The sequence below is a fragment of the Miniopterus natalensis genome, chromosome X (genome assembly GCF_054644295.1).
Source record: "Miniopterus natalensis isolate mMinNat1 chromosome X, mMinNat1.hap1, whole genome shotgun sequence".
NCBI lineage: Eukaryota > Metazoa > Chordata > Mammalia > Chiroptera > Miniopteridae > Miniopterus > Miniopterus natalensis.
Genome location: NC_142103.1, coordinates 26,017,199 through 26,024,611, shown reverse-complemented (window position 1 = coordinate 26,024,611; position 7,413 = coordinate 26,017,199). Strand labels below are relative to the sequence as shown.

At 35.9% G+C, this 7,413-nt stretch overlaps 1 protein-coding gene across 1 annotated transcript in view; it reads left to right on the top strand.

Annotated features, from left to right (window-relative positions):
* Positions 1-981: 981 nt before the first annotated feature.
* Positions 982-7,413, top strand: part of PWWP3B (PWWP domain containing 3B) — a 106,849-nt gene continuing 100,417 nt past the window's right edge. The window contains exon 1 of the mRNA XM_016206404.2: positions 982-1,037. The gene's annotated coding sequence lies outside the window, so the exon portion shown is untranslated. The remainder of the gene's footprint in view (positions 1,038-7,413) is intronic.

The following is a 7,413-nucleotide window of genomic DNA, read 5'->3' as shown; positions in this document are numbered from 1 at the left end:
AGTGAAATAGGACTAATAAAACCCCAGATTTTAACAAACTCTCTATCCATCAGTCTAAAGGTTTGTCTAGTCTAGAAGAAGCGGAGAGAGCTTTCAAGTGGCACTACTTGACCTTTTTTCACAAGGAAGAAAATATCAAGAGTAGGAAAGAAATTGTGAACTGTCGGCTTGTATCCTTTGCCTAGTTCTCTACTCAGTTGTTCACTTTTTGAAATATAATAACCAGTCTAAGGGTAGTTCTGTTTATACAACCATATGCACTGAAAATATTTTCTAAGTTTGTTGTTGTTTTTTTACTGACTTATTGCGATTTTACTATTGAGGTATATATATATCAATTTCAGGATAGTCAGATTTTGTTTGATGATTTTTCTTTAAAACCGACCTAAGGAAAGAAGTATAAGAAGACCTGAATGAAAGGAGAGACATATTATGCCCCAGGTTCAGATGCAAAATTATTTAAAAAAAAATTTTACCTAAAATAAAGGATTAATTCCCTACAATCCCAACCAAGACACTTAGCATGCTTTTTCAGTGGCGTTTGCCTTGCAGGTTTTAAACTCACCAGAGATAAAGTATGAGGAGGGAAAAAGTAAGGAATGTTTTAACTGCATCTTTATTCTATGAAAAAGGGATTTGCTACCTTTTTCTTTACTTATTTTTTTTCTTTTCAGGAAATCACCCTCCCTAGGGGGTTTGAATGGAAATGGAACAAACATATGTTGCCATTACACTTTCAAGTTCTTGAAAAGAAACCTTTCTTTCCTCGGACTGTGTTTGGTTCGAGTTGGTGATTCGCCTCCCGGTGAGGGAGGGACAGGCCCCCGCCCCCCGTCGCGGGCGGGGGCGGGGGCGGGGGCGGGGGCGGGGCCGCGGCGCGGAGCGCCCGGGGAGCGGCTCCCCGGCAGGCTTGGGGGAGGGGCCTGTGCCCCGCGGCCGCTGAGGCTGCGGCTCCGGCTCCAGAGCAGAAGCTCCGAGGCAATGGCTGTCTTAAGATCTAGTTATTAACCGAGGTTTCTGGAGATTTCGGAGTAAAGGTGAGAAAAGAAAGGACTGTTGCTTTGGAGCAGTGGGAAAGGAGTGTCGTTTTGTGAGAGTTAATTGCTTCTGTGAGGGAATTAATATCTGGATTTTGTCTTCCTCCAGATATTCTTTCCAAAGTCCAGATTTTAAAAGTGGGGCGTTTGGTGATCGGATGACACCTGCGGGGGGAAATACTTCATGGGGGTTGTGAAAGCTCACTTCTGAGTAGGATGTTTTACGTTTCCATCAAAGAGCAGTGGAAACCGATATAAGTGATGAAACAACTTGATAAATTTATCTTCCTTACTTTGAAAAAAAACCCCACACACGTAGTGATAATACCAAATGAAAAATGAAGTTGTTGGTTGGGGGTGTTGTCATTCAATGTTACTTTGGTTGTGTTGATTGTTGTTTCTAACAAATCTTCCTGTTTTATTGGTTTGTATAGCGGTAATCCGAAGTACTGTATAACTGTGCAGAGTTAAGTACTTCTGAGAATTAGAAGCTTGGTTAATTGGCAGGGGATGCTCAATGTCTTAAAAGAATTGCTGGTTTATGGATGTGCAAAGGACGACCTTTGTCTACATCTCTACCTATCTACCAAAAGAATGATATATTCCTGTTTGTGCTGTAATGTGAAAATATCTGAAAATCTTAACCTAAAGAATATTAAATACATGTTAATATAATAAAACAAAATAAACAGTATATCCAGTAATAAAGGATATCTAAGGGGAAAAAAGGAAATTTTCCACTTTTTCCTTCCCCATTTCACTTAACATGTAGTACCTACATCAGCATAAAATAACTGAGATGAGAATTTAAAAACATGGAGAAACTACCTTACCAAAAACGTGTAAACATATATAAACATGGAAAACATGGAAAGATGTTCAAATATGTTGGTGAATAAATGTAATTTCAAATTTTATAAATATATAAATGAGGGGGGAAATCAAAAGAATTAGACTCAAATGTAATCAGTGAAAAACTGAGGTTTTGGAGTATCGACGGTGTGTTTTTTTCTTCTTTAGATTTTATGTATCTTTAGATTTTTTTTTTGAAACACATAATGGAGCTGAAAGAGAAAATACATTCGGTTAAGAGACATTTAAATAGATACCCAAACACACTGCATTGTCTTTAGCTGAAGGTAGATTTTTCTGTGGATCTGAGAACACTGGTTAGATGGTTGCTTGTGCTTTTCTTGCATTTCAAATATTTAGACTGTATTACAGACTTTGGTTCAAGCAGAAGTTATTTACTTGTATTTTTATGTACTTTTGAGAAAGAATTAAAAAATGAGTTTAAACACAATGGGATAGTCACATAGAATACTGCATCCATAATGCTGAATACTATACAGCTGTAAAAATAATAAGCTAATGCAGTGAGCTAAATACAATGATAATAAAATATTTACAAGGTATATTCTAAAAATAAATTGTAGAATGGCCTGTATCATATTAGTACAATATATATAAGAAAACCTGGAAATATACTTGCTGCTTTATTACTTGGAGATACATGTGTAGCTGGAGAAACAGAACATTTCAACCTTCTATGTATAGCATTTCTCCATTTTAAAAATATTGTTTTTCCTTGTTGTTTTTATTTAAAAAAAATTTAATGTTGACATTGTTGCAGGAGGCCCTCTTCCTCCCCCTTTTTCCACCTCCACCCTTTCCGACCAACTCCTTCCTTGTTTTGAAAAGAGTAAGCTTGAATAATTTCATTATGATAAAATAAGATACATTTTTAAAATATGGAAAAGTCTTATAAAAGTAATTCACCACAAAATGATGTTGAAAATATTTATTGATCTGGAAAGATGTTCAAATATATCCTTGGGAGGGATAAAGGTCTGGTTTCAAAAAAAAATACACATTTATAAATGTGTATAGGAAAATTCTAGAAACATAGGGTGTCCCCCAAAATGTATACACATACATTTTTGATAGCTCAATTGATGTTTCTTTCCTTTTAGATTTGACCCTTGGAATTAATAATTATTCTAAGTGTGCATACATTTTGGGAGGACACCCTGTATATTGAGCAAACCAGTATATTTTGACCATTATTGTGAGGGTTTGCTTTCTTCTTTGAAAAATCAAAAGATGAAATATAAACAATATGCATGAGAGATATCATCATAAATGTTAAAATGAGGACTTATGACACAGCTCTTAAATTTAGAATGAAAATGCCTAGAAGCCTGAGAAGGCTCTGGTTGGCTGTACTTCCCACTCTTTCCCACTAAGGACCTAGGTGACTGCAGTTCTGATTCTAGTCACAAGATGGCACTTGCCAGGCGTCCTAAATTTCTCCAGGCAACCATTTTTATGGAGTAGACAAAGTAATAAAACGTATTTTGTATTAGCAGATTACGAGACAGTATCAGAGCGTGTTTGCATTTCTGCTGAAAAATTGCACAGGTGTAACAGAAGAAAAAACCCACCCAAGACTGCTGTGAGAATTCAAACAGAAAACATATTTTAAATGTAGCTGCACAGATTTAGCCTATAGAAGGAAGACATGAGGCAATTGTTCTCTTCTTTCCTCTCCCCATATTACACTTTTCATAAGAGAGATGATTTTATCATGAACCAAACAACAACTGTGTCACAGAGAGCATTTCAAGTAATAAGAACAAAAGGGAAAATAAACCTGTTATCTATATCGCAGATGAGATTTCATCTCTTTCCTGTGTTTCAGAATGACATGCTTGCTGAAGTTTTGGTAGGGAAATTTCTTCATGTTATTTCCATTTAATCGGTTTGATTCCTTGTCTTCTTTTGAACACCCTTAGATTTATATCAGAGATGCACATGACCTGGTGAATCTGCGTGTGAAGCCAGTTGAGCCCCAGGAAGGCAACGTAACCATAGAAGTGTGGGCAGGGAGAAGCAGCTAGAGTGATAATCAGAATAACCAGGTCACAGGGCCAGACCCTCCAAAATCCATGTGACATTAGCTAAGGCTCTCCCATTTCACGAAATATTTCACATTAAAAGCATGTCGAGAACTTGGGATATAATTCATTTTGCTTTCTGCTCTGCAGCCGTAGCATTTTAAATTAAAAGCCAAATTTCATATTAAAATCATGATAAATTGAGAATTTGAGGTACATATTATTTTGCTCCCTGTTCTGCCAACATAATGTTTTGTAATTAAAAGTCATACCTTCTAGCTTAGGGGAAAAAAACTTTATGTGTTAAACCACGATGAAGAAATCGTTCAAGAGGCTATTCAGGCATTTTGAGGTTCCAGCGAGTGGCCTGACTCTCCAATCCTTGATAGCTGTGCTAAATTATCACCATATATTAGATTGCATAGTTACAAAGATTTCTTTAAGGTCTTATGACCTTCCTTAAGTAGACATCTGTATACGCTCTTGAATAATATTTTGTAGTGGTTTAACATATTTAATTCTTTCCTAACAACCATCACAATTTTCTGGCTCTTCAAGTCATGCTCTTAATGAGATTGTTGGTGCTGAACCATGCTATCTGTGTCCATGAGACCTTTGGTTGCTTTGGACAGACAGGGCAGCAATAGCAGTGTTCTCTCATGAAAACCCAGTGGGGTTCAAAAGGCAAAAATTATCCAGGACACAACTAATATCCCTGGCACTACCGAAGACTCTCCCACACACATGTCCTTCTTCTAGTACAACAGAAATAGTAAAGATAGGATATTTGGTTTGTGTTATCATAATACTTCTTTTCTGTTTTTGTTCCCCTCCTCCTAAATATATTCCACCATCTCTATCTGATACTCACTATTATTATTTGTATCTTGTCTCCATTCTAATTGTCCATCTCTTTTGGCTTAGCAAAGTAAACTTTGCTTTTGGATTAGCAAAGTAAACTTACCTAATCCATTTTCTTTTTTGCCACTTTTTTTTTAATTTTTTTTAAATTGTTGACACTATTACAAATGTCCCCTGTTTTTCCCTCCTTTGCCCACCTCCACCTGCCATGTTTTTATGTAATCCAGTCATTCCTCCTTGAATACACTTTATTCAAGCTATTTTGTGAAGTTTCTGAAGAAGAGGATAGCAGATGAGAACCATTGACTGGCCCTAATGAGTTATGGGCTCTTCAAAATACTGATTCTCCAGAAAACCAAACAGCTAAAACCAGACCAGTGACCTAAGGATTTTTCTACCATGTTTTGTATATTGTTTGGTTTCTTGTCTATATCCAGATGCACTAATTAAACATGTGCACATTCAGTATCTCTGTGGTTAAATTAGGACTTCTTTCCCCTTTTCCCATTCTTTCTGTCTTACCTGTCTCTTACTACACACTTAGATAAGTACTTAACTCCTTTTTATTATTGTACTATTAAATATGGTTTAATATTTAGACAATCTAAGTTAATAGCAGGAATGCAAGTGACTCATGCATCTTTCTTAACTATGCTATATGGTGTGAGACGATGACAACTCAGCATCGTTGTCAGTGATTGGAAAGTTTTCTCTCCACTCAGATAATAAAAGTCTCAAACAGAACTGCCTTCCCTCCTGCCTATTTGAACACTTCGGAAACATAACTTTGTCATAATGCCTTCATGACAAACTCTTAAAGGCTAGACATTGAGTTCTCCCATCAGAAATCCTTACCTCCTCGTCAAAGATGTCCTTTATTCAGATTGGTTACTGAAATAATTTTGAAGTACCCCGACCCTTCTGTTATGTGTCTCTGGAAGAATGTTAGATTCTTTCTTTAGAGTACCCAGTGTAGATAGCTTTATTCGTCTTAATTTCTTAATTACAGGAAGAGCTGTGTCATACTGCAGATCTGTTTGTTTAACCTGAATAGTCAGGTGGTAGGAGATAGGAGTCATGTTTACCAGTTCACTCTAATAATGCATGGGTCTGTGAAGGCCTCATCAACTTTTACATTTTATATTGTTTTTTTGTTTTTAAACTCAACGTAACATTATCTTACCAGAACTAATGCTCAGAATGATCCATTGGCAGTTAAAAGCAATAGAAATCTAACTCTTAATTTTAACTTATTGAACATTTTGTGAACAAAAAAGTTTAATAAAAGAGAATAGAAATATTTTTCCATATTGAATTAGCATTTGCAAGCAACAAAGGCACAAGGACAAGGAGTTGCCAGTTTTAAATAAGACGGAATGAAATGGGCATTTTCCTGCATAACAAATGATTTTTAGTCGCTCTCCAGGAATAGTTGCATCTGAAAGGGAAAGTACTGCCAAGCCCTACAACACAAAGACAGGTGTCATAACTACTCTATAGCCAAGTGAATGGTATCATGCAGATATTGTCAGTGCGAAAGAATAGTGCAAAAAATATATATTTTTTAAATTTTGTGTGGGAATGTGGGTGTATGTGAAAGAGAGTTCATAGATAACTATGGTAGTTACTAATGAAGATGGTTTAGTTCACCAATATGTTCACCAGCAGGGACATGAGATTAAGCAATACCCACTGTGAGGTTACATTCACCAATGTCCTCAAAATCTGAAGGTGAATGATATCATCCTTGACTCTACCAAAGAGACAAGATTCCAAGCCCAGGAGGCAGCAAGTACTGGTGGAAAGAGTCAGATAGATCTTTGATTTTGTCTTTCCCTCTTCCCATCTTTGTGACCTTGGACATGAGAAGAAGTGCCCATTTCATCACTCCATTGTCAACTCACCATTCATTGTATCATTTCATTGCTACTTTGTAAGTCAACTTAGGTAGAAAAATGAAATATTGTTTATATTTACATTTCTGATTATTGGGGAAGGTCATTATCTTTTATGTATTGTTTGGTTTTAATCTTTATTTGAATGTTTGGGTTTTGAGGAGTCTGTGAATAACACCTCCCTTTCTCCACTGAACACATTGACATAAAACAAATGCAGTTGCAGATGGAAGCCAAGATGTCAGCTTTTGCACAAGGGAATGGTTAACTGAAGGATAATGACCATCCTGAGATTCAAGCGGGTCTTTTAACACCAAATTTAAACAAATCTAGCAAACAGCCTAGGGACTTGTAAATGTACAAGAAGAACAGAGATACTTGTAATTGTACTACATGAGTTTGTTCACAGAGAAGTAAATATCAGTAGCAGAGAAGAATTATGCCTTCAGAACATTGTTAATTGCCTATTGATCTCCTTTACTCATTTTTAAACTTTGCTGTTTATTATTAATTTGTAAGAGCTACTTTAGATTAGGGATTTTTTTTAAAAGTTTTGTCAAGTTCTTCTGTTTTTAACTTTGGTTTAGTGTGTTTTTAGCATTTTTTTTTTCAATTTCAGTATATTTAGATAACTACTTTATATAAGGATTTTGATTGATGTTTTCTGTTATGAAATTATTTTACTTGGAAATACTATGAAACCTATGAAACGTTCTGAAGGAT